This window comes from Acomys russatus, chromosome X (genome assembly GCF_903995435.1).
Source record: "Acomys russatus chromosome X, mAcoRus1.1, whole genome shotgun sequence".
NCBI classification, from domain to species: Eukaryota; Metazoa; Chordata; class Mammalia; order Rodentia; family Muridae; genus Acomys; species Acomys russatus.
The window spans coordinates 82,143,036-82,170,921 of record NC_067169.1 but is presented as its reverse complement, the minus strand read 5'-3'; the positions used below and the strand labels follow the sequence as shown (position 1 = coordinate 82,170,921).

The 27,886-nt window shown below is 45.7% G+C and overlaps 1 protein-coding gene across 1 annotated transcript in view; it reads right to left on the bottom strand.

The window, feature by feature from the left end:
- Window positions 1-26,356, bottom strand: part of Frmpd3 (FERM and PDZ domain containing 3) — a 151,634-nt gene extending 125,278 nt beyond the window's left edge. Inside the window, exon 1 of the mRNA XM_051141715.1 lies at window positions 26,154-26,356. The gene's annotated coding sequence lies outside the window, so the exon portion shown is untranslated. The remainder of the gene's footprint in view (window positions 1-26,153) is intronic.
- Between the last annotated feature and the right edge of the window lie 1,530 nt (window positions 26,357-27,886).

Here is a 27,886-nt window from a genome sequence, read left to right as displayed (position 1 = left end):
TTGTTTTGCCTGCTATCACCTTTCTGGGATGCTAAGAACTGAGGCAGATATTTAGAAAACAAAGTTCTTTATCACTAAACCCAGAATCTTATTTTATTAGGCCTCCCATTCTAAGGCAAGAACGGAGGCTTCATACTTTGGAAAGAATTTAATCAGTGAATCAAAATGTAAAAACCTTTCATTCATTAGAAAACTGAGTTCTCTGCCCATTCTCAAATATTCTGCTTTGCTTCGTCTTTTAGACCAGTCTCCTTTAGGCATCTGGAAACAGTAGCTGTGCTGACATTTCATTGGCTCAGGGATTCTTCTCAAACCAATGATTGTTTCCTCCTGTGGATGTTGTTGAGGAAACAGCAGCGCAGGCTGAGGCAGTGGAAAAAAGAGCCACAGAAAACAAAAATACATCCTCCAGTCAAGGCCCAGTTCTATGGACTCTGTAAAGACCCACTGATACCAGAACATACAATCCTCCCGACCAACGCACACTGCATGTGTTTATCCATGTATGTGCTTATCCATGTGTGCTATCCCTTTGTACCTCAGGAGAGAGTAATGGTGCTCTCTATGAGTAGATATTCATGAGGCTACTAATAAGTTTGTTATCCAAGCCCTTCCTGTTTGACAATTCACAGAGAGAGGGGGGAGAGAGGGAGACAGAGACAGAGACAGAGACAGAGACAGAGACAGAGACAGAGAGAGAGAGGTGCATTTGGTGTCCTTTACTCTAGCTGTAGATGGGCCTCATCATTCTCTGAATTAAGATGCTGGCATACATACCCATTCTCTTCTTGGAGTCTCTTACACAGGCCCTTCCTTTCCATCTGTCCTCTTTGGGCTACAGAGCAAAGAGCACCCACAGCCATTCCTACCTGAGCAGTTTATCTTACTTCAGCCTTCACTCAGTTTTTTTTTTGGGGGGGGGGTTCCTTTTCTTTACTTTCTGCTGTTTGATCACTTACTTCTCTTTCCTGGCACAGAGCAGCCACTTTGTAAATGCCATTCATTAGTAGCAAAGGTTCCAAAGGTGACTTGCAGAAGAATTAATTGGCCTTCTTCTATTAGTCCCCAGTATCACCTGGCCCCAGGCAAGCTTCTCCCAAGAAATGTGCAGCCTCAGTATAAGCCATGTGGAGAGAGCGACTTCAGACAAGCCACATAACCCTGTTACCAATAAGATTGCTGACCCCGAGCTCTTCTTGTTTGACAACTGTGGCAGGTACTGTTTTCCTATTGCTCTTCATTTGGCTCTTTGTATTTACCGTCTTTAAGTCTCCTCCATCCCTCAAAGATTTTCTAATTCCCCTTCTTCCTCAATTTCCTCTTGTATGTCACTTATCCTTTCTCTTTGGCCCTGTGCCTTTTATTCTTTCTTTGCTCTATCTGCCCTTTTATTCTTTTCCCCTCCTTTCCAAGCCAGCCCTCAATTCTGGAATCTTCCTGATCTCTAAATCTTTGCCTCATATTCCAAGGAGTCCAAGGTTTTCCTTTCTCAAAGCCTTTGTAGATGAAGGTGGAGCTTTGAGACCAGGACAAGTTTTGCCCAGGCCAGATCCCACTTCTGACAAAGGCCTTGGGATTCCATGGTAACAAGAAGGAAGTCATACCTACATCTTTGGGAAGAAGAATGTGCTTGTGGGGCTTAGTAGTTTGAATGGACACTCAAATAGTCACAGCTGTACTTGCTCCCATTTCTTGGCTTCAGAAATGGGTGTAGAAAGAAATTGGTCACATGTCAGAAAATTGTCTGTCTGCCTGTCTGCCTGTCTGCCTGTCTGTCTGTTTCTCTGTCTCTCTGTGTCTCACTCTTTGTCTTTCGCTGTCTCTTTCTTTCCTCTCTCTCTCTCTCTCTCTCTCTCTCTCTCTCTCTCTCTCTCTCTCTCTCTCTCTCTCTCTGTGTGTGTGTGTGTGTGTGTGTGTGTGTGTGTTGGGAATGAGGGTGGCATCATACAAATGAGAACCTCTACTTCTGTAGGGTTAAGTTTCTAAGAGTCTTTTAAAAGGTTGCAGACTCTGAATCATAAATCCTTTTGTTTTTTATTAGCCAGCCTCTAGCACTGCCCCCCTATTATTTTGAAATCATGTTGAGAGTGAATTGAGTGTTGAGTAGGAAAACAAAAACAAAAACAAAAATGACAATAGGCTTTAGACTATGATAGATCTGAATTAGGTTCCCAACTCTGTTATTTATTAGCTGTGTGTTCCAGAGCAAGGCATCCTACCTCTCTGAGCTACATTTCCTTCTTAAATAAACTGACAATCATTAGAGTGTCCAATTACCTCTAGAGTATAAATACTGGTAGAGCCTCAGCAAAAAAGAACATATTGAGAGAGAGAGAGAGAGAGAGAGAGAGAGACAGACAGACAGACAGACAGACACAGAGACAAAGAGACAGGGAGAGGGAGACAGGGAGACAGAGGCACACACACATACAGAGTGAGGAGGGGGGGAAGTCAGGGAGACAGAGGCACACAAAGAGACAGACAGACAGACAGACAGAGGGAGACAGGAAGGCACAGATAGAGACACACAAAGAGACAGACACACACACACACACACACACAGAGAGAGAGAGAGAGAGAGACAGAGAGAGACAGACAGACAGACACAGACAGAGACAAAGAGACAGGGAGAGGGAGACAGGGAGACAGAGACACACACACACAGAGTGAGGGGGGATGTCAGGGAAACAGAGGCACAAAAAGAGACAGACAGACAGACAGACAGACAGAGGGAGACAGGGAGGCAGAGATAGAGACACACAAAGAAACAGACAGACACCCATACATACACACACACACACACACACACACACAGAGAGAGAGAGAGAGAGAGAGAGAGAGAGAGAGAGAGAGAGAGAGAGAGAGAGGAGAGAGAGAGAGAGAGATGGGGAGGGAGAGAGGGAGGAGAGGGAGGGAGGGAGGGAGGGAGGGAGGGAGGGAGATAGGGAAACAGAGGCACACAAAGAGACAGGCAGATAGATACAGCAGGGAGAGAGAGAGGCAGGGTAGAGAGACTGAGATTCTGGAGATCCTGATTACTTTGGGAAGTGAGAGACACCTGCCTCTTTGGGACTAAGTCAGAGCTGGGTATGTCTTTATGTTGCTTTATCCTCATTAGTTCATTGGTTTGTCTCAACAAGCCTGTAAACTAGAGACTACTTACCTCCATTTTACAGAAGAGGAAGTGAACAAAGCAACTTGACCTACACTGCAAGATCTGCAAATGGCAGAGCCACAATGAGAACATGGGTGTGACTTAAAAGGGGAAAGCAAGTGCCAGTAGGCAGTTGCTGCTCTTCTGCATTGTTTTGCCTAGGGCTGTGTGCCCCCCCCTCTACCCAGTGTATTAGAATGATGGGGCCTAAAGCAACTCGCTCAGTCTTTCATTCTAGTCAGGAAAACGTGACACAGTGAGCAGTAGTGTGGAGTTAACAAAATGGCCAAGGCTAACTGAGCAGAAACGAGGAACTCTCCTGTTTCAGCCTCTTGTCTGAAGCTAAAATTAACAAACAAATGTGCCTGCTGCAGCTCAATTGCTCTGACTTGATCCTGCTGCCCCAGGGCTCCCTAAGCCTCATTTTGTCTCCTGCCTCCTTCCTGGCCATGCCTAGAGGACTAGGCCTTGTGGGAAATGCAAGTGATACCTCTCTATGATGAATTTGCACTAGGATCCAAGGAGGGTCCCAGGATATTCCACAATCCCGATTGTTAAACATCTTCCAGGTACCACCCACCTCACCTTTTGGACCCATTCTTTCCTTTTGGTACCCAATGCCATTGGCTACTAATAAGTCTAGTAACCATTTATTGGCCCAAATTAGACAGTTGATTCTAATTTTCTATGTAACTAGCTGATGTCCCTGCCCTTTCTATCCTGGAACTCACTCTGTAGACCAGGCTGGCCTTGAACTCAGAGATCCACCTACCTCTGCCTCTCAAGTATAGGGATCAAAGACATATGCCATCACCTCCTGACCTGTTCTCCTTCCTTTAAGCTCCCTATCCTCATTACTTATTTATTTGTGCCAGGCGCAACTTAAAAGGACCCAAATAATCTCCATCTTGTGTCATATAAAACTTTGCACGCCCCCTTCTACTATAGGTGAACTGGTCCTGGAGATTCATTTGAAATAAAGATGGAGAGAACGTTTTTATTTTGAGACAGAGGAAGGTCCCACTATGTAGCTCTGGCTGGACTGGAACTCACTATGCAGAGGAGGCTAGTCTTAAGCTCATAGCCTGTTTCTGCCTCTGTATCATGAGTGCTAGGACTAAAGGCATGTAGGTGCTTTTTGAAGTATAACTTTTTATTGCCATATATTCATTCTACAGAGTGATAGATTTCATAGTTGTTTTTATATAATTATATTAAATAGTTGTATAATGTATATATATACATAATGCATATATGTATATATACATACACACATATATATATTCATCTCCCCTTGTCACATCCTCCTATCCATTTATTCACCTCTAATTCCTTCCTCCAGATACTCTCATGTCCACCTTCATGTCCTATAGGTATATGATTTTTTGAAAAGTTTTTATTACATTTTATTTATTTATTTTTGAGTGATTATGGAGGTGCATGCATACATGCACATATATGGAGGTCAGGAGACAACTTTCTAGAATGTTTTTTCTCCTTATATTCCATGAATGAAGGGGAATGAACTTGGGTCCTTAGACTTGGCAGCAGACCCTTTTACCTGCTGTGCCATCTTGCTATATCTGATTTTATGTGTCATATATAGGACTCAGAAATAAACCTACACAAATATAGATGCCTTAAAGAAACAAATATGCTAACAACAGGCACTGAAGACTTACTTTTACCATATAGAATAATGCAAGTGATGAGCCTAACTCCAGAGAGAAGGTTATAAAAAGACTGTGGCTTCTGTTTTTGGCCAGCTTAGGCTTGCTTGTGCAGTCTTTCCCTCCTTCCAATCTCTTTCATCAATCACAATGGAGGAAGCAAGCTGCCATGTTGTGAGTATCATAGTAGAGGGGTGCACATGGCCCTGCAAGGCAATGAAAAACCTCTGTCTACCAGCCTGTGAGAATGCAAGGGTTGCCAACAACCACATGAATGAGTGTGAAGGCAGACCAATCATTCTGGCTGCTGTCTATACACTTATAGACCTTACCCATAGTGCCAGAGCCACCTCCTGAGGGGCTTTTGTTTCAGAATCATCCAACTAAGCTGCAACCACATTTCTGACCCACAGAAATGTATGGTAAGGGTTTGTTGTAACTGCCTGAATAGGGAGCTTTGTTACACAATAATAGAAAGTTAATATGTCACCCTGTGTCTATTCCTTCAAAGTTCTGCTTCATTCTGAGAGATAATAACTAAAGACCCCTAATTCAACTTTTTTATTGTGAGATAAGAGCATATGGTTGCTCAATTAAAATGGATGGCACTCCAGGAGATGGGGACTTTGGGTGCTGATGGAAGGCTAACTGAAAAGATTACTGGCCAGAGGGCCCACATTATTTTGTACAGAGTGTGTCCTGGTCCCAGGTAATATAGCTTCTTCAAACTCCCAGAGGAGCAAACTTTACCTCAAATAATCAGAATTCATGGCAATAACCAGTTTCTTCCTTGAGTAATAATAGCAAATGGTTTGAGCACTAAATAGTTATCAAGTACCATTATAAGTCTTTATGATTATTAACTTGTGAAGGAAACGAAGCACAGAGCATTTAAATAATTTGTCGAAGTCTAGAGCTAGTACTGGGCAGAGCTAGGATTTGGGCTCAGGCTCATGGGTGTGTTACACTTGGGGAGCGCCCATATTTGCACCAGGAGGAATTGCGGTTGCTGAGAGATAACACGAACTCTTCCCTTTCTTTCCCTCCTTGTATTTGCTTGTTGCGAAACTGATGGCAGTTTCTCCTGCTGACTGGAACAAGTTCCAAGTGGTCTTCTCAAGCCTTACCATAATACAGGCCCGCCTGACATAGCTTGCTGTTCTCCACTATATATTCTCTAGCTGTTCCTAAATTGTTCCAAGTTATCAACTCATAAACCATTCTTTTGATTTTGTCCGACTGGAAAAGCCTCAGTGTGTTTGCAAAGTGCAGCCAGAAGGGTTGTCTGGTCAGATCATCTGGAAAAATGCTGAAGTGATCTCCTCTTACAGTGATCATCTCAAATGTCAAGAACACTATGAATCCTTTCTTTGAGTGGAGGTATGCCTCTCACTTTCCCCAAAATGAAGCCAGTGTTACAAAGGTAGTGGTCGAAACCCTGTCCTGGGGACTGTGCCCAGCCTTTACAATTTTTAAGAAATTAATTGCATTATCATCATTATCATTGTTTGAGGGTTTTTTATTTTTGTTTTTGTTGGTGTTTTGTTTTGTTTTGACACAGGGGTTCATATAGGTCAGACTGGCCTAGAATTCATTGTGCAGCTAAAGCTGGCCTTGAACTCCTGATCCTTCTGTCTCCCAGGTCCTGGGATTACAGGTATATACTACCATGCATAGCTAGAGAAGCCTTTTATTCTGACTGGTTTAGGTGATATAGTTCTCTGTTACATCCTATCATGACTTTGTGCTTCCTTCCTTTTTAAAAAGCATTTTAAATGCATTATAATAGTGATTACATATTTGCTTTTGTTTTTATAGTCCTGGAAACTGAGGCTGAATCTTCTCATATGCTAAGAAAGCACTATATCTTCAGCTATTTGTTTACTTTTGCTTTATTACATTTTAATTATTTGTGTGTATGTGTGTGTATGTGTGTGTGTGTGTGTGTGTGTGTGTGTGTGTGTGTGTGTGTGTCCATGAATGTGCTCTCATATAAATCAATTCTCTTCTTCCACCACATGGGGTCTGGGGATCAAATTCAGGACATCAGATTTGCACTGCCTTTACCCACTGAATCATCTTGCTGGTCCTGGTTTACTATTTTTCCTTATTTACTTTAAAACATGAGCTGCTATTGCAATGTATGCTCCATAGGGCAGGGATTGGCTTGTCCTAGTGCCACTGTGTTCCCAATATGTAGAACAGGGCCCGATAATATAAGAAATATTCGAGAAATAGTTGTTGGGTAAGTGGGACTAAAAATCCCCAGGAAGTTCATTCATTCATGTATTTTCTTTTCAGAGTCAGGCCCATAGCATAGTCTGCGGTGTTTCAGGAGTCCCAGGTAAGTCTGAGGCTATACTTTGTGAGTCAGATTGTTGGAATGCATTTCCTATGTCTCAGCATCTTCAGCCATATGACCACACTATACTCCTGACCAGGCTGCCAAGGGTTGAAAGAAATACAATGGACATGGACTTTTCTACCACACCAAATTCTAATCTTGACAATTCTGAAGATGTTACCAAGAGAGGCTTAAGGTAGCAATGGAGAGGTGTTGTCATGTTTTCCACATCCAGGAAGTGGGGAATCTTTTAAGTAGACCATAGAGAACTCAGAAGAAAGGATAGAAGGGCATACCCTGATAGGCCAAGCTAAATTCTATGTCAGCATGTCTGAGAAGAAGAATTCTTGGTCCTGCAGCAGGAGGAAGCCTTTGGTATCTGAATTGCGAGCTAATCAGGGTATTTTGAAGCTACAAAGAAAACTGCGGGAGTGTGGTTGTGTAGGAATATGGAAGTACTATTGCAGGCCTTAATGTGGGAGGGGGAGGGAGAGAGGGAGAGAAAGGAAGTGGGGGAGGGGGAGGGAACACAAGGGAGAAAGAAAAAGAAAGAGAACAGAGTGAGCCCAGGCTTTTCATATCTAAAAATAGAAGAATGTAGTGTGTGGTGGGAACCCATTTCCTAACCTTAATGCAGTTAGGCGACAGAATAAAATGCCCAGCAAGGACATTGAGTCACTGGCATTAGAGGCATTCAAACATTGTGAGCAAATCCTAGCAGCATTACCAGTACCAGCAAAGCCTCCTGGCTGTTGGCAATGGGAACAGGTGGTGGGAGCTGTCTCCAGGGGCCACTGTCCATACATGTGCACACCCCCAGCACATATAGTTGCACCCAGAATAGAAAAAAAGAGACCCCCGCCTCCCCTCATCTCCTTGCAGCTCATTCAATTTCATCGGTGGTGAAATAGCTACAGCACTACAGAAATTGTATTTCTTCTCCCCAGTGACAAGTCACATCTGTGATCTGGATACACCTCTGCAAAGGTCCTTGTGTTCCCCAAGGCCTCCTCAGTCAGGAAACATCAAAAAGCCTTACTGATTTACCTTCAGATACAGGCATTTATGGAGACACATCTGCATATTCTGTCTGCCTATCTTTGTCTCTATCGCTCCGTCTGTCTGCCTTTCTCGGTCTCTGTTTCTCTGTCTTTTACTCTATCTCTCTGTCTCTCTGTCTTTTTCTGTCTCTGTTTGTCTGTTTGTCTGTCTGTCTGAGCCCATTTCAGCAACTCTTAGCTGGACTCCTGCCTGACAACCTCTGGGAATGACCACCCCTGACTTTTCTGAGTGGCCATGCCACTACTTCTATTTTTTTTTTTTTTTTTTTTTGGAGACAGGCTGGAGATTTCTTAACCCCAAGAGGTGTTGGTGACACTTCCTCAAATCCCAATTATAGCCACAAAAGAGACCATTCTTGCTAAGAGGCCTCAGGGAGCCAGCCTCAAGCCCTGCAAAAAAAGGGCTTTGCCCTTTTTCCTGTCTTTTCTCCCACCCCATCCTTTCTGGCTTCTAGTTAGCAGCATTGAACTCAGAGGCCTCCTGAGTCTCCCTGAAAGAAAGAAGAGGAAAGAACAAGACCCAAATGAAATGGATCAACTAGTACACAGAGGCATTGAAAATGTGCCAGAGGCTCATGGAAGGAGATGGAGAGCAGCAACAGCAGCATGCAAGCATGTGTGTGTGTGTGTGTGTGTGTGTGTGTGTGTGTGTGTGTGTGTGGTGTAAAATTGAAAAGGCCCCAGCTGAGAAGCCAATGACCACAAATGGCCCTGCAGGGGCACATGCCCGGCCATAGCAGCTCTGCTTTGCTGTTCACTGTTGACTCAGGGCCAAAAGCATGACATCTATGAGGGCTGGCCAGCAGGAAACTGTGAGTTAGAGGGATATGGTCTCCAGCACCTCCTGTCTTGTTCTCAACTCCATTTTGAGGCTCCTTCTTCCAGGCTTCCAAGCTTTCTCCCTGTCTCATGAGCCCTGTTCAACCTTCCTTTCAACAAAATTCACCCCTCCCTCTCCCATTTGTGCAGAACCTTAAATGCTTTGGGGGGCATTTTGTATACTCATGTATGAAATGGGTGTGTGTGTGGTGACTGAAAGACACATTCTCCAAATCTGTTGCTATGGTGTGCACTTAGAAGATCTAAAATGGGTGGACAGCAGTTCTCAAACATACTTGTCCAGAGACTCTTGGGAGTGACTGTCATATAGCTTAGTTCAATTTTCATAATAGTCTTTAAAACATAAAACAGTGTTTGCAATGATTAGAGAAAACAGTATTTGTTACATTGGATCAACTACCAGGCCATAGGGAAAATATTAACTACAAAAGGACCCCAGTAATGTGCCTGTGTTTTGTCAAACATTATAGGTGATCGTCACTTACAAAAATCTATCCTATAGGCCTCAACTAAATTTAATATGTAGCACCTTTTTGTGCTACTTGAGGCACAAGTATGCAGAGATAGAGATCCCTGCCTTCCAGAGCCATATCTTTTTCATGTCAAAATCATGGGTGACAGCTAATCCTTTGGAAAATATCTGACCTTTGTGATTTTGTTCTTTGCTAACGTGGGTAGTTCCACAAATTTCATTCTTGAAAGCTTCCTGCCTAAAGAAGGGCTAGGTTCTTTACTGTGGGCCTCCTCTGAATTAATCATGGCTTTCCAATTGAACGGAATGAGACAAATGGAGACACTAGAGAGAACTTATGGGGCTGCACTTACTCACACAAGTCCTCTGTTAGCCTATGAAGCAGCCTAACTAGATGGGTCCCCACCAGGGACATCCACCTTTGAAATAGCTGAGGTGCTCTACAACTGGTAAGCTAAGCAGAGTCAGCAGCACCTGCTCTTTTAGGTAAAGTGATTACTGTTATTTCCATCAGAAATGTTCTATGCTTGCCAACTCATGTTGCGTACTTTTAAAGGACGTGGGGCTGTTAGAAGGTAGGACCTGGCTGGTGGAAGGAAATCACTAGGATCAGACTTTTGAAGTTGATAAACTTGAGGGGTTAGAGAGATGGCTCAGCTCTCTCCTCCAGAACGTGTATTGCCTGTAAGCATGTGTGTGTGTGTGTGTGTGTGTGTGTGTGTGTGTGTGGGTGTCCGATCTTGGAGTCACAGAGAGTTGTGAGCTGCCAGGTGGGTGCTGGGAATTGAACCTGGGATTAAAAATAAAATGGGTAGCCATATTGGGATAGCTTAAAGTGACTGCTGTTTCTAGGGTTGGTGGCGCATACTTCTAATCCCAGCATTCTGGAGCCTGATGCAGGAAGGTTGCGAGCTGTGGTCCAGCCTGGGCTGCATGGCAAGAACCAAATTAAAATAACAATATGGGGGCTGTCAAGAGAAAGAAGGCGGGAAGAGGTCGCTATAAGACTGCTTTATGTTCATATAAAAAATATTTTGCTTGACCTAGTGGTGCATACATGTAGTCCCAGCATTCAGGGATTTGAGACCAGCCTGGATTATACAGTGAGACTTGTTTTAAAAACAGCACGCAAGCAAGCAACAAACAAACACCCCGCCCCAAAAAAAACCAAACTAAAAACAAACAAAGGCAAACAATACCAACATGTTCTAATGTGACTTTTTCAACAATAGAATGGACAGCCTTAGGGGGCACACAGTGTCCTGCTGGTGAGAGTCAGATATTCAAGAGGGACACTAGACTAGATAATCTCTACAATCCTTTCCAGCTTCCTGTTGCCATGCCCTCCCATTCTCTGCTGTATCACTGATATCTATCCTACTTTACTGCAGACAACAGTCATAATCCCATCCATGATCAAAGCCCAAAAGGCAAGAGCTGATTAGGGGTGGCCCAGAAACTCAGGAAGGGCTGACCTCTCACTCATCTTCCACCTTCAGTCATTGCATCTCACCAGCCTCATCAGCAGGGCTTTCAGGGTTTGCCTGGTGACAGCTAAGTTAATCTGATAAACTAATCTGCACTAATGGGATCATGAATGCTAATGAATTAATGCCTTACCTTCCCAAGTGACATATTTGCATTTTAACAGAGGTCTTCTGGAGATAACACTTTAACTCAGAGGAGTGATTAATGTTGAAATTTGGGCTGTTTGGCACTCTAACAGAGGAGATATTTTTAGAAAGGGAAGTTCTTTCCACTTTCCACAACAGACCATCTGCTAAGAAGAGAGGGGAAGAAAAAGAGAGAGAAAGAGAGAGAGAAAAGAAAAAAGAAAAAAAGAAAAGAAAAAAGAAAAAAACATGTCCCTGCCCCTGAGGGGTTTATAGTTTATATAGTTGGGAAATTACATTTATTGAGTCTTCGCCAACGAGCTGGCTAGCCGTTTGAGAAGTGCTGAATAAATATTATCTTTGAATCCTCACAACAAAACTTGCTGAGGTGGGTAAGTTGCAAATAAAAGACTGGCCTCAGAGAGGTTAAGTAAGTTAGTACTGTATTTCATTGACTCTAAGAAGCTGTTGGTGGCTGCAAGAAGAAGCATGGTTGTCCCTCCTCACACCCAAGTTTCCCTAAGAAAGGGGGAAAGTGCTGCCAATTAAATGACAATATGCGATGGATAGTAACATGCATCTTTCAGAAATGTTCAAAATATGTCTTTGAAATTGTGAAGTACATTTCAGTACACTTTCCGCTTAATGTTGTTTATAGATCTCAGCTAGGAAACAGCAGGGGAACACTCCACTATAATAATATAATACCTAGTACCTAGTCATATCTTAAAACAGACCGAGTCCGAGGTCAATGGCAGAACATGTTGATGGAGGTGATGAACTGCAGTGAACACGGGCAGAAACGTGGGACAGCATTTACTTCCAGTAGAGGGACGAGGCTGAGACCTGTCTAGGGCTGACGTGAGGAGCATTAGGTAGCAAATTACTCTCAAGTCAGTGTTTGAGACTATGGCATATTGATTGCATTGGCTAGAGCGAAGGGGCTAATCAGGGAAACTGGGAGACACACTTTAGTGAGATGAAGGAGGGAAGAAGAATGACTAGGCAAACTGGTGGTGCGTACCTTTAATCCCAGCAGAGGCAGGTGGATCTCTGTGAGTTCAAGGTCAGCCTCGTCTACAAAGTGAGTTCAGGATAGCCAGGGCTCTTACACAGAGAAACCCTGTCTGGAAAGCACCCCTCACCCCCCAAAATGAGGAGATGTTATTGGAAGCCCAGTGCTGTGGTCTGAATATGATTAGTACTTTCACAAAGATCTATACATTAAAACTGAGTTCTCAGGGGAGCTGACTGAGAGGTCTATGGACCTTTAAGAACTCCTTATGGGAGCTTCTTAGGCCATTGTGTATATATCCTGGAAGGGGGTTGCAGACTCCTCCATCTCTTCCTGTCTTTCTTCCTTTCTGTCCCGCCCCTCCTTTCTACTTCTTGGCTCCTTTATGTGCTCCTGAGTGCCCTGCTCTTTCAAAATCCAAAGCAACAAAGCTATACGATCTTGGGCTGGAATTTCCAGAACCTTAAGCTAAATAAACATTTTCTCTTTATAAGGTAATTGCGTCAGCTCTTTCATTATAGTTTACGGTAAGCTGACTAATCTGTCCAGGACGAAAGGTTTCCAATTTAATGCAATAGACAAAGACAATACTGATGGATCATTGCTGGTTAATTCCAACACATTAAGGAAAGCTCATTCTAGGCACTAGGCTTGAAAAGCGAGGTTTCCTAAAATGGTAAAGAAAGTCCATCAATGGGCTGGAGAAATGGATTAGCAGTTAAGAGCACTGGCTGCTCTTCCAGAGGACCTGGGTTCAATTTCTTGCACCCACATGGCAGTTGACAACTGACTGTAACTCTAGTTCCAGGAGTTCTGACACCCTCGCACAGACATGCATGTAGGCATCAACATAGTCCTGAAAACATATATACATACAAGTAGCATTATACAGACTGAACATATACAGACTCAGATGTAATCATTAGTGAAAGAAGAGGCCATGAATTTAAAAGAGCGTAGGGAGGGGGAGGGGGATATGGGACGGTTTGGAGGGAGGAAAGGGATCATAAACGCTTTAATTAAAAAGAAAGAAGGAAGAACTTTATAAGAGAGTCACATCATCAGAGGCAGCAGAATTCCAGGGCACTATGTACAGTGACTTCTCAGCTTTCTCTTGATGTCCGTTTCTGTCTTATGTGGAAGAAAAAGGAAGGCGTTGAGCCATAACGGCTTCATAAGGCTTGAAACCTTCAGCACAGCTACTTAAACATGGTGCCTTCTTCCCTCAGCAATGGGTAGCCCTATAGCCAGGATAATGCATATGAAGTTTTTGTTGAAGCCTTGTAATGTCTTGGAGGACACATGAATAAGAGAGAGGCGCCAGGAGAATCCATTCCCTAGCAGGGGAAGAAAATAAATACATAAAAAATTGAAGCAATATAAAATGGTAGAATCTGGAGCTGAAATGTGTTCAGGGGGGGCATTATGAGAGCCTTGTTTTCTTCTGTATTTGAGTATGTTCTCAAAGTTTCACACTACATATAGGTATTAGTTTTATAGTCAAGGAAAGCTGTAATTAAAGAAGAGGCAGCTAATAAGGGCTAAAATAGTCAGAAAAGGCTTCATAGCAGATACTAGATTTCTGTTTGTTGCATAGGGGATATGATGCAAATATTGACACAGAAAAGGGGGGCCATTACAAGCAAAGGAACCAGCAGAAACAAGACTATAGAGGAAGGAAGGAAGTATGAAGTGAAGTCCACTAGGGTAGAGAGAAGATAGAGAAGAGGCGAGCCTGGGAACCAGAAATGTAAGATAGTGATTTTTCAAATAATACTAAAACCCTATTATTAGTGTTTTATTAAATTGCTAGAACAAAATGCCAGAGATAGGATATTTTCTAAATAAAAGAAGTTTATTTTGTTCATAGTTCTCCAAGTTCAAGTGACTGCATCTGGTGATAGATTTCTTGCTGGCAAGATTCTGAGGTGACAAAGTATCTACTACATGACAAGAGACAAGGAGGTGTGAGTGAGTGAGTGTGTGTGTGTGTGTGTGTGTGTGTGTGTGTGTGTATGTGTGTGTGTTTCTATGTTGGTCTATGTTGTTCTCTTCTTTTCCCCCTTCTCTCTCCTCATAAGGCCCTCAGTATTTATTCACTCAGATGCTACCCTCACAACCTTACTAAATCTGACTCAACATCTAAGTCAATGCTCCACTTCTAAACCCCAGAGTCACATTGTCTCCTCACAATGTGAATGAATAGTTCCGAACGGGGATTGATTCAATTTCAATACATAAGCCCTCTGGATGGGTGGCAGGGCACACTCAAACCACAGCCCAATCCAAGCAAACTCTGAATCCCAGCTGGTGTGGAAGGCAGGCTATGATACCAGAGAATGAAGCCCCCTTTTTATATGGTAAGCAAAGGGCACTTTACAGGCTTCTGAGCAGGGAGTACCATGATGAAAGACATCTTTAGGAGACCCTTTTTGGCAGCAGCACTGGAAGACACAAAGTTTAGCGGGCTGGATACAGAGGGATTACTTAGGAGGCTGATGTAGCAATCCATTTGTAAGCTTATGAGAGATTGGCTAGGATAGTGATGGTAGGAATGGCCAAGAAAGGATAGATTCATGGAGTACCTGTGGGAGACGGATAGTGATGGACTGAATAAGAAAGCAGGAATGGATCTAAGGCTCAGTTCTTGGGCTATTGAAAAGTAACGGTGACAAAAAGAGAGAAAGGCTGAAGAAGAGATCCTGAATTTGGTTTTAGCTGTGGTAAATTTAAAAGTGCTGAGAAGGACTAGCAGAATCGTTCTGTAGGTAAAAGCATTTGCCACCGAGCCTGGTAACCTCAGTTTGAACTCTAGAATCCAACTCCTGCAAGTTGTCCTCTGATTCGGACATGTGTGCCATGGCACACGCACCCCCACCCAGTAAATAAATAAATAAATGTAAATATATTTGCATATATGAGTCTATATATCCTAAAGTCTGTATGTACATATATATGTATGTACATGAGTACACATGTGTATAGTATATGTGTGTTCACATACACACACACACACACACACACACAAATATGTAATACTGAAATGGAACTGGGGCCTGGGTCAAAGGTTAAGTTGAATCATTTGCAGCAATCACTCAGAATTTCAAACCAAGACAAGCTATGTGTAGAAGCCCACAGAGGGCAAGGGTAAAGAACAGAAAAACACTAAAGATAGCTGCTAGTTTAATTTGGGTGCTAGTTTGTGGGTGGCAGTCTCTAAAGCATGCTGAGGCAGCAGGCTGGTGGGTCTGCTTAATGATCCCCTCCTTCCTTTATCTCTGTCAGTGAGTGATTTCCGGATTTCTGTACCTATTAGAAAGACTACAGCTCAACTGTAGGTAACGAGATGAATATGGAATATTTGCTTTATTAATCATACCTGAATTGTCTGATTTCACTGATGGTGGCAAGAGAGCCAGCATTACATATGACACCCTTGCTAACCACGTGACATGGCGAGTTATCTGAGCCCAGCTCACAAACACAAGATGGAGACTTCTGGCCATGTTCATGTAGGATTAGAGGCAAGTCTCATTTCAAATCCAGTTGTCAATGGTTAAGCATCTGAAACTAATTTGCTTGAGTCCAGCTGAGAGAAGCAGAATGATAAACAGAACAATTATTGTAATATATTATATATACATATATGTACAAAGGGAGCAAAACCATGAGAACAGATTTTTCCAGATGGAGACACCATAACACTTATGTGGTTGAATCTTAAGCCTGTTGTTGTCATCATGCCCTCTTTTATTTTATCAGCTTCCAGTGTGTTTTTCCATGACAAAGGTAACAAATATGATAACCCCTCTAGTCAGCGGCTTGCATTTTCTCTTCCCAGTCCCTCACCTGCATAAGCATTTTTCAACCTGGACACCTGCCCACTTCTTAGGCAACCTCCTCCCAACCTCCCCTCCCACAACCTCAAATCAGCAACCAAAACACTGAACAGAAACCTTCAGCAGGGAAGTGATGGAGGCTGCCGGCTGACAGACTCTGCAGTGCATGTGTGTGTATACGTGCACATTACTGCGTGTGCGGGCATGTGCTCATCCACCAGTCTAGCCATCTGTTCCTCTGTTTCCCCAGTGGATTTGTATAAAAACTAAAGATGGGCCTGCTTGGCTGGGTGGTCCTGCCTCCAAAACAGCGCCCCCATGGTGGTTTGGAGCCCACACACTGGGCAGATCTGCTCCATGCATTCATCTTTATAAAGTATCACAGGCTTCCACAAGATGAGCCTGTCAAACAGGGCTAAAATCACACACATACCACTTTGTCTGCACCTCCCTACTTTCTCCAACCCAAAGAAAGCTTGGGGGCTTGGCCCCAGAAAACTGTTCAGAGTTAACACTCAGCGGGGTTGGACAAGCAGGGGAAGGCTGGTGGGGCAAACCAGAAGACCAGGGAAGAGGAGGCTTCCTGTATCAGTCTCTCACCTACCTGTGGACTCCTCCTCACTTAGCTCTCCACACCAGCTGGAACACCAGGCTCCAGCTGGCAGCAAAGTGCTGTGGTAGCTCTTGTCATACCCAGGCACAGGTGTGACCTCCACTGGGACAATTCAAACTGCTTCCACCCAGAAGTTGAGCCACGTACCCTTCTTCCCAACAGCTCTCAGAGATCATGGGCTTGAAACAGACCAGACTCAGGTAGTCGCTGCCCCCAACCTCTTTGTCAGGGGACACAGTGTATATCACCTCAGCTTAGCTGTTACGTTTTTATAATTCTGTAGCCAGAATCGTCATGGCTTACTCTTTAGAGCTTAACAATGAAGGCGCCTTTGCAAATCCTTTCTTGGCATGATTAACTGGTTATCCCTTAGCCAACTGAACTGCAGTGGCATTCTGACCTGCAGAGCCCAACAGTGAGCAAGGGCTGAGGCTAAGAGGATGGAGGAAATGAGACCAAACAAAGCCAAGAGAAAGTGCTGCTCCGTGGTTTACTTGCAGCACCAATGTTTTACATACTCTTTGAATTTGATGCTCTTCTTTATGCCCACCAGCATCAGCTCTTATTTGGATTGCCATAGCATTAACAATTTGCCCCACGTGGTGTGTGTGTGTGTGGGGGGCAATTTCTGCTCCCTATTGTTTGGCTAAGTATCCTAAATCAACGCATGCAAAAAAGCTCTCTAGGGTATCTCCAAGTCCAAACTCCTCCCCACCCCACGCCCGACATTAAAGCCCTCCATGTCTGAGGATCCTTTCCCCAGTCAAATATTGCACACACAAGGCATCTCTACTCCTACCCTTTCTTCTAAGCAGGCCTTCTTTCATCTTTCTTTGATTTCCCCTGACGTTCCAATTGCCAGCCTCTTCCCTACCTCTCCCCCTTGGAAGCCAGTCTTTCTCTCAGGCAGGCAGTCTCAAATGTTATGCAAAAACTAACTCAAGTTCAACTTCTTTGGGAAAACCTACTACCTCGGTTCCAGTGCACACTCTCATTCTCTCTATACCTGACTCCATGTAGTGTTTCCTTTTGGGAGTAAATAAAGTGGCATCTAATGATTTTTCCATCTTGCATTATTCGTAGATGCTTCCTCTGAGTAAGAATTCCTTTTCTGTTAAATTATGAATCTCTATAGAGCAAGGTCTATTGCTTTTCCCTTCTAACCAAAACATGGGCATAGGGCTAGACCCAGGAGTGCTTCATCAACTTCTGTTGCCCTGCCTTACCTCCAAATGAATGGAAGATGATATAAATGAAGGTCCTCTAAGCATCCCCTCTCCTTTTGCCCCCTCCTTCCTAAAAGATACTCAGGCAGCAGAGCAGTCAGGGCTTTCAGAGAGGCCTCAGTAGCCAATCTATTGACAGACCCTAGCTTCCTGAGCACCCCACCTCCTAAGGTTTGCTGGGCAATGAATAACTCTGCTTAAGTGATCAATTTGCGACACAATGGGCTGCAGGGGCCAGAGTTTGATTAACTGGAGAGAATAAATATATGCTGATGGAAGTGGGGGGGGAGAGGGAGAGAGAGAGAGAGAGAGAGAGAGAGAGAGAGAGAGAGAGAGAGAGAGAGAGAAAGAAGAAGAAGAAGAAGAAGAAGAAGAAGAAGAAGAAGAAGAAGAAGAAGAAGAAGAAAGATGAGCTTCTATAGAAGAAGGCAGACCAGAAGGGGCATTTAAGAATGAGTGTATGATAGAGTGTTGCTGAGAGCAGTGTTTCCATCATCTCCTATTCAACAGCCTAATTGCATCTTACCGAGGTAGCTAAATATCCTGGTGCTTTCTTGGAGCCTACTAACTATCCTCGGGCCCCTGGGAAATTTTTTTACCCTGACCTGAACTGTTGCTAAGGTCCACTGAAGTCTAGACTCCATGTTGGATGGAGAAAGGGTGTGGTGTGCAGACTTCTGACTCTGTTCCAGAAGGAGTCTGGGGTCTTGAGCTTTGCTCACCTGCTGGGTCTATAAGAAAACCACAGCATTGGAGTCTTCTACTCTTCCACCCAAGCCTGATGATGACTCAGACTGTTTGATGTATTGGAGCTAGGCTGATCCTTCCAGGGCATTTCGTCATCCTCTACTCTCTACCTAGAGGTATGCATACTATCCTTCTTCTCAAGGCTGGGAGGCTGAAGATTTAATCGGATAGTTAAAAATGAGGAGTGCCTTTCAGATTTTTTTCCAGAGGGTCCAAATATCTAAGCTGTACTCCTGATCAGAAAATTTATTTCAGGGAATTATAACGTTATCTGGAAAAACAGCAGGTGGCTCTTACTGTGAGAAAGTTCCTCCTTTAATCTAACCCTGATTCCTGCTGCTTTCATTAAAAACTCATTCTTCACATATGATGGCATCACTATTCTCTTGGTAATGCACACTCAAAGCCTTGGAATCATCTTTTTTTTCTTCCTCCACCCTCAGCCCACTTGTCATTGGTAGGTAAATCAGTTTCCTCTGTCTTCAACTCTATCTCCTTCATCCTGTTTCCATCCAGCTACTGTAACAACCTCTTAGCTGGTCCTCCTGTTTCCAGGATGAGTTCATTTTAATCAATCTATTGAATGGGGGTGGGAAGAAGGCAAAAAGAAAAAAATATGTGACTCTAATGAAGCCAAGAATTAATTCCTGTCTACAGAGACTGCAGGGAGCAGCAGAACCAGTGAAATGACAATAAGAAGCCTAAGCAGGATGCTAAAAAACAAAGCAGAATGTGGGGCATTGTGCAAGACAACAGGCCCGATATCACTAACAAGTCAAAGAAAGGGGACTATTGAAAGGGCCTTGGAAGACAGAATGACTAAAATGCAATGAGTGAACTTCTCTTGGATCTTGACTCCAACAGGCTAGTTGCACAATAAGTTTCAAGACAACTGAGGATGTCTGATTAAGGATTGGGTAACAGATACTATGCAAGGATGGTTGCTGACTTTTGTTAGCTCTGTGAATGGTGTGGTGGTTATGTGAGAAAAACGCTCACTGTTAAGAGCTGCATTAGGGATGAAAGGATGTGATTGACATTTGGACTTTCTTTTCAAGTACTTCTGCAAAAGAAAGGGTAGATGAAGCAAACATGACCAAGTCTTGGTGATTGCTTAAATGTAAATAATCATCTTACAAGTATTATTATATTTCTCTTCACCTGTTTAGAGGTTGAAAATGTTCAAAGTTAAAGCTCAAATCCCATACTTATTCACCATATTCTAGTCTACCTTTCTAGCTTTAATGTTCACACCTATCCTATTCTTCTGTGGCACAACTGTTCCATGTCCTTGCTCAATTTAATTTCCCCACTCATATGTCCGTTCACACACTCCACTGAGCTCCTCAGTCAACATTAAGGGCCTCTTCTGTGCACTAGGCTCAAAAGAACACAAAAGTGACCAAGAATAAGGACAAGGATCCTCTTTATTCTTTAGACTCTTCATGGCAGCCATCACAGTGCCTCACATGTCATAGATACTCAACAGCTGTTCATTGCACTAACGTGTATGGAGAGATGTAGGAGAATCCCTACTCATATCAGCCAACCAATACCCAATCCCATTTAGCTATGCTTACTGAGCACCTGGTATGTGTAAGGCATTGTATGCTTGGGGCTGGCAAAAGAACAAAATCAAAAGATGAGAAACACTAAGTTCACTGAGGTCATAAATGTAAAGAAGAGAAACATTGATAAGCAGTGATAGTGGAATGCCTCAGTGGCGAACTGACCAAATGCGGTTTAGAGATGGCCAGAAGAATTCAATGGCAGGAGGAAACAAATGGAGAAGGAGAGAAAATATCTCTCTCCTTCACTCTCCCTCTCTCTCTAAATACCTTTTAGGAAGGAGGGGGCACAGGGAGGGGGGATCCTTAGGGGGCCTTCATTTATATCATCTTCCCTTCATTTGGAGGTAAAGCAGGGCAACAGAAGTTGATGAAGCACTCCTGGGTCTAGCCCTATGCCCATGTTTTGGTTAGAAGGGAAAAGCAATAGACCTTGCTCTATACACACACACACACACACACACACACACACACACACAGAGAGAGAGAGAGAGAGAGAGAGAGAGAGAGAGAGAGAGAGAGAGACAGAGAGAGACAGAGAGAGACAGAGAGAGACAGAGAGAGAGAGATCACTACAACCTAGAGTACTCAGAGAAGACTTCACAGAGGAAGCAACTGCATGTAGAGTTGAAGGACAAGTATGGGGACATTTGGATAGGAGAAGATTTGGCTTTCCTGGCAAGGAAATGGCACAAGCAAAACCACAGATGCAACAATTGTGTCTAAGGCATGCTTTGGACATTGTGGCTGGCCACGAGGATCCGTATGGAAGCATGCTTCAGAACCACTTGGGAGAGCTTGTTAAAATTCATATTCCTGGACTCCAGTTGCCAGACCTACTGATTCAGAAGCCCACGCAGCTGCGTTATAATAAATACCCTGAAGTAATTTGAGACATATTAAAAATTGAGAATCAATGATATGGATAAAAAAAGTGAGAAATAAGGTTGAAAGAGTACATAGGGGTAGGCCAACTCACGGAAGGCCTTGAATGTCAGGCTAAGGAAGTTAAAGATTTTTCCCACAGGCAATCAGCTATCAGTCTCAAGCACACAGAGCATAATGTCAGCGAATAATAGATGTTTTTGAATATTAATCTGGCAGTGGCACATATTGCAGATGGGGAAAGAGAGAGACTGGTGAAGGATAAATATTCAATGCTGGCAGAGGGTGGAAGTCAGAGGCAGTCTGGGATTCTAGTTTGGAAGACTCCAAAGCTTGTGGTAACAGTAAGGTCAGAAGAGCCAGTCACTGTTGGCAGCAAATGAGGTCAGCTTGTGAGTGCTGAGTGTAATGTTAAGTCCAAGATGATGGCAGGCCACTTAAGTCAGGTGAGTCATTCAGCAAGTAACTGTGGGTGCATGTCCAAACCTCAGAGGCAAGGTGAAAGTTTGTGCTACAGAAGTGGGAATAGCCAGGAAAGAAGTGCAAGGTAAGTCCACAGTGCAGCTGTGTGTCCACACCAAAAAAGAAATGGGGGAACTCGAACACCAGGGACACCCAGATCCAAGAGAAAGAGGAGGACCTAGCAAGAAGGAAGAATAAGAAAGGGTCACATGAGTGGAAGGATGTCTAGATAGTGTAACCAGGCCGATGGCCCTTTCAACCACTGGAGGTGATGGTGTGGCTACTGCCACAGTGACACTGATGCTCAGAGAGAGGTCACTACTGATGTACTACACATACTTGCTTTTACTCAGACTCATTCACAGAAATATAAAAACAGATTTATGTATCCACACATCCATCTCTCCTACCCATCCCTCCCACTTATCTATCTATCTATCTATCTATCTATCTATCTATCTATCTATCTATCTATCTATGCAGGTATCCACCTTTCTTTCTCTCTTCATCCTGTTCCTAGGCCATATGTGTACTCCAATTTTCAGACATTTTCTGAATAGAAGAGAGAAGACACTATTATGCACTAGGCTGTTAATATTCCACTCTAACGTTGGTGCTTGCGGTCTGAAAAGGAGGAAAGGGTTCCAGTTTCTCTTCCATTTTCTCCCAACCCTGGCCCTTGGCCCTTAGTCTTCGGATTTCTCTGCAGACAGCAAGGTTCAGCTCACTTTGAGAATGCTTTGTGTTGGCTGCAGAAAACACAAGAGAATGTTTATCTTTTGAAATTTATGGCAAGGAGGCAAACAGGAGTCCTTGAAAGAGAAGGCAGATCAGAGTTTCTGCTTTGAATGCTAATGGCTTCAAGGCTGGCTCAAAAGCTGAAGTTGACTTGGGTGTGGCTAGCTCATGGTCTTTACTCAGCGTCCATGGCTACCATCCCAGTGCGCTGGAGAAGTGTTTGTTAGGTTCTAGGGGAAGGTATGAACCCCTAAGATCCAAGCATGTCTTATTGGGCTACCTGTTTACAAATTTGATCCAGGCATACGGATGGAGGAAAGGGGAGTGGAAGAGAGAAAGGAATAGAGATAGGAAAGTGTGTGGTTTGTATATGTGCAAATCTCTCTCTGTCTCCGTCTCTCTGTCTCTGTTTCTTTCTATGTCTCTGTCTCTGTCTCTGTGTGTCTGTGTCTCTGTCTCTGTCTGTCTCTGTCTGTCTGTCTCTCTGTCTCTGTCTCTCTGTCTCTCTGTCTCTCTCTGTCTCTCTCTCTCTCTCTCTGTGTATGCACTTGAGTGCATGTTTTCATGGTTTCAGTTAGTTTGGAGGCTTAAAAATGATCAGAGATCCTTTTCTTTGCATCTGTGCTGTCCCTCCGGAGTGCCTTGTCGGGATGAAACCTGGAGCCCTGTCATTTATGCAAAGTGAGAATGAGTGGGAGAGGAAGGTACTTCTCCTGTCCTGCACCTACCCATGCTCCCTCCAAGAGCTGTCTTGGGATTACTGTCGTGAGGCAGTGCTGGTCCAGTGCTTTGCGTTACCCATTTCTCTTAGGGGCTATGGCTGCCTCACTCCAACTCCTCCCCCTGCCACACACTCTCCAATCCACCCCACGCCTCCCTCCCCCGTGCCTTTCCTAGCCCATGGCCATCATATGCAATTCCAGAGATTTTTGTTGTCGTTGTTGCACTTTGCCAATCTACTACTAGTGCTTCCAAAGGATGGTGGTGGTAGTAAAATCCCTCAGTCGGGCCACATAGCTCACTTCTTAAGATGAGTGGACTGCATCACTTACCAGAATGATAGTCCCCTGCCTCATTCAAAATGGAGTTTGCAGCCTGATAAAGAGTCCCCAGACCTTTCCTTCAAACTAGCAGAAGCTCCACTGCACTGTCTGAAGCCACAGTAACAAGACATCATTAGCTTGTGCTTATGGGGGCACTTGCTGGCTTCGGGCCCATATATTGGCTATTCTGCAGCCTAGCGCAGATCTGCAATATGTCCAGAGCCAGGAGCCTAAAACACCCATCCCCTGTTTTTTTGGTTTTTGTTTTTTTTTCCCTGAGCATTTTCTCTTTGGTGGCCTTCAGCCCACACTTGCAAGGCAATTGTGGTGGTGGGTGTGACATCTCCACACACAGCAGTGTTTCTCTCCTGCTTAGATCATAGGCCCCTCCCTTCTCAGGATCCTGCAGTGCTTCCCAAATGCCTCTCAAATAAATTTAAATCTTTTTTTCTGTGGGCCTTAAGGTCCTCCATATGTATCCCCCTCCCCATACACCGTGCATAATTCAGGTTAAATTCAGGATAAACGACATTGTCCACAAATGCTCCTGGCCTGGATCCTGCCACAGGTGCTTGAAAAAAACCTCATCCAGAGTCACTCCTCTACCTCCTTTAAAAATGGTAAATATTACCTGTGAGGTATAGGCAGCAAAGTCCTATCAGCTATTAACAGCTTGCCCTGGCACGGATTCTGTCATCAGATTTGACAGAGAACGGAGCAAAGCCCCGCCTTAATAGTCTAAGGGGGGCGGGTGAAGAGACTCAGGAGCTCAGAGCAATCCGGGAGGGGCGGGAGGAGGGAAGGGGTTCTGACGTCGAAGCTATCTCTGTCACGATTTTACCCTGGGCTACAGTCTCCGTGTCTTTCCTTAAATCAGTCGGATACACTAGTTCTTGCTCCACCAACCTTATTTCCCTCTCCACACCCACATGACGTCTTGTGTTATTTCACCTTAAGGTTTCAATTCTCAGGCCAAGCTATTATTGGTTCCCTTGCATGGGGGGAAAAAAAGACATGAAATTGAGTAGACGCAGCATGTTTACTTGGGCATGGCCAAGTGTTGTTGAGGTGCACCTGCGGGAGAGCTGAGAGCCCTTTGCTCAGTGGAAACACTGAAGACTTCCCAGAAAGCTGAGAACGGAGTTTCCCCAGTTTCACCCGCAGTGAGCTTGAGCCACAAGGAAAGGAAAGGAAGGTCTGGGTCTCCTTACAGCAGCAGGCTCCTGGCCTGAACTGACACATTACAGGGACCCCTTAGGTTAAAGTGTGCGCACTGCTTACCCCATCTCCAGCTGGGTGCCTTACCCTGAGTCAGCAGAGTTCCCCAGCCTCCCTTGTAAAGGGCGCCCCCAAGGGAACCTTGCTCTTACAGCAGTTTCTCCCTTGGGCAGCAGTCCAGAGAGAGCCCCGCCCTCCACGAGAGCTGCAAGACGCTGAGGGACCACCCCCTCCCAGTTCAGGGCTCTGCAGCTGGGCCAAGATGCCAAGGGGAGGGGCAAGCCTGGCAGACTTTATCCTTCACTGTGACCAAAAGCTTCTTGGTGGCAGCTGTGGGGAGGGGGTTACCAGCTGCTTCTGAAGAAAAGTGTCAAGTGTTTGCTTGTGTGGTGGTTCCAGTGTGTGTATCCAGTTGTTCAGGTGTGAAGGGGCACGAATATAATAAGACTTGGTCATGCTTTTTGCCAGAAAGGAGTTCTTAAGGGCCCTGGTGGAAGTGTCCACAGTAGCTTCAGGGGTGGTATGCTATTTTCTCCCCCCCCCTCTCTCTCTCTCTCTCTCTCTCTCTCTCTCTCTCTCTCTCTCTGTGTGTGTGTGTGTGTGTGTATCTGTCTGTCTGTCTCTGCATCCCCTCCCCAAGTGTGTGTCTGTGTGTGTTGGTGGAGAGCAGCAGGTACTGGATCTGCAGTAATGTGCAGTTGCCATGTAGTTACTCAGGACTCAGGGACACTCAGAGAGAGGGAGAGAGCGCGGGTACACACACACACACACACACACACACACACACACACACACACACACACACACACACACACACACACACACACACACACACACACACACACTCCAAGCTCCAAAGCATCGGGCTGGGAAGAAGTGTGTGTGTACATATTTCAGCAGAGCTGGAGGGGTGCATATAGTTGTATATGTTTGGGTGACTGCTTTGTTAGAATCCCTGTGGAAGGGGGCAAACACAGAGGTGTGTGTGTGTTAGAATCCCTATGGAAGGGGGCAAACACAGAGGTGTGTGTGTGTGTGTGTGTGTCTGTGTGTGTGCGCGCGCGCACGTCAGCGCGCCTGTATGTTTCCTCTTTGGATGGGGATGACTGTGGTCGAGCGGAGCGAATGTGGTGCGGCTGTGTGTGCGCGTGAGTGTGCGTCTGTGTCCGCTTGTGAACATGGCCTCAGGAACCACGCACATGCTTTAGACAGCTGTTTCTGGCATCCCCGGGGCTCAGGTTTCGCTGGACACACCGGCTAAGTGGCCACCTTCCAGCAGCCAGGCCCCGCATCTCACCAGCTCTCTCAAAGGCGCCTACAGCCCCAGCGCGCACACAAAGGCTCCATAATGAACGCGCTGCATTCCCCAGTGCTGAGCTCCTCACCCCGCACCCGGGGCAGCCAAGGCGAGCCCGCCAAGCCGGAGACTCACCAAGCACCTGGTGCCCAGCCCGCCTCTCCCCTCGGTGGCGCAAACTCCGGGCGGCCCGACGCTGGGCTCCCCCAACCCCGCTCCTGTCTCCCGGGGGCGCCCAAGCGCCCGTCGACCCCTGAGCCGGCCCGGGGCGACCCGCCACAGCCACGACCCACCCCTGGTAGGGCTGAGCCTGCGGGCGCGCCCCCCTGGAAGAAGCGCGCTGCTTACCTTCCTCCTCCTCCTCCTTCTCCTCCTCCGCCTCGGCGGCACAGCAGCGGCGGCGCAGAGGCGGCGGCGACGGCGGCGGGACTAGGGCGCCGGTGCCCCTGAGCCCGGCACGGGCGTGGGGCTCAGTGGTGTGGGGCGGCGGGGCGGACGGAGGTTGGCCGGGCGGCAGTAGCTGGCCCGGGACGTGGAGAGCTGGCGCGCAGGCAGTGGGCTGCGGACAGGCTGGCAGCGGCGCACGCGGGCTCCTCGGGCGGGCTCCATGGCTGCGCCGCGGGCGGCACCATCTCCGTGGCTCGCTCGTCGCTCTCTCGCTCCAGGAGTGCGGCAGGCTGCGAGGTGACGGATAGCGCCGAGGCGGCCGGACGGCCAAGGAGGGGAGGGGAGAAGGGGCGGGGGAGGGGGAGGAGGGAGGAAAGAGGGGAGTACAGAACTCCGGATGGGGGGGGGGTCCTCCGGCGCCTCTTGACCCTCGAATGCTGGCGTCGGTTTCCCCGAAAGGGAAAGCGGCTTAAAGGCACAGCAACTGGCTCGGGTCACAACTAAAAATAAACACAAAATTGACAATTGGGGAAAGAATCTCCCAAGACACGATCCAGCAACCCCGCCACCCAGCTCGGCGATGCCTCACTTCTTGAACACGACTGACCATTCAGGCTAGGCTTTACCGGGAACTGCTGTCAGCGAAGAGGGCAAGCCAATTTCTGAAGTGAACCCGGGAAAGGGGGTGGGGGGAGGAGAGAAGAAACTGCAGAGAAGGGGCATCGGCAGGGATAGCTTTGGGGCCTCCATTCTCTGCCCCCTGACCTTGCTTTTCTCCCCTTATTTGCTTGCCTTCTGCTAGGGATGCCCTCCCTGCAGCTCCCCTCCTGGTCACCACCGCTAACACCCTCACACGCACCTTGAGTTTCAGCTCAGGTTCCTTCTAGCAGCGCCTCGCCCCAGCACTAGAGCATAAGCAGCTTGGAGCCCTGGTCCAGTCAGGGAGCCCACCTCTGTGAGAGTGCAGCCTGCCAGCTGGCAGAGGTCTGCTTAGAGCATGCAATTGGCTTAGTGAAGGTGTGTGTGTGTGTGTGTGTGTGTGTGTGTGTGTGTGTGTGTGTGTGTGTTCACCAGCAGATGAAGGGAGGGTCCTGGACAGGCACACACACACACACACAGACACACACACACACAACACACACACACACACACACATCATACACTCTGAAGGAGAACAGCTAGGCAGGCACAGCACAGTGCCTGATGAATGATCTCAGGGCATTTTTTTTTAAGAGACACGCTGTGAATACTAAATGTACAGCAATGGAGATTCTAGAGAGAGCTCTTGATATCCCATTTGGCATCAACCCTCCTGGAGGGGTTTTAAGGACCAAGAAGAAAAGCTACTCTTGCTTTTTCTCAAAGGGCTGTCTCAGTGGGGACTCAGAGAAGCTGGGAGGCTGGACAGTGGAGTCTGAGATGGTGGGTGTAATTGAGAATGGAAGAAGCAATGGAGTTTAAGACCCTTAGGTGATACCAGATCCACCATATAAAGTTGTATATTTCCAAGCATCAGAAGCACCTGGTAGAAATAGTTAGCACTGGCCTCTCTGGGCCTCAGGAGGTCTAAGATTAAAAAAAAAAATGAGTCCTCCTCCATCTCCCTACATCCCTGGATTCTGGAAGAGAGTCTGTTAATAAACCAGGGCCTATTCCTGTTTGACTCTTTTCCTCCCCTTTAGTTTTACTGAAGC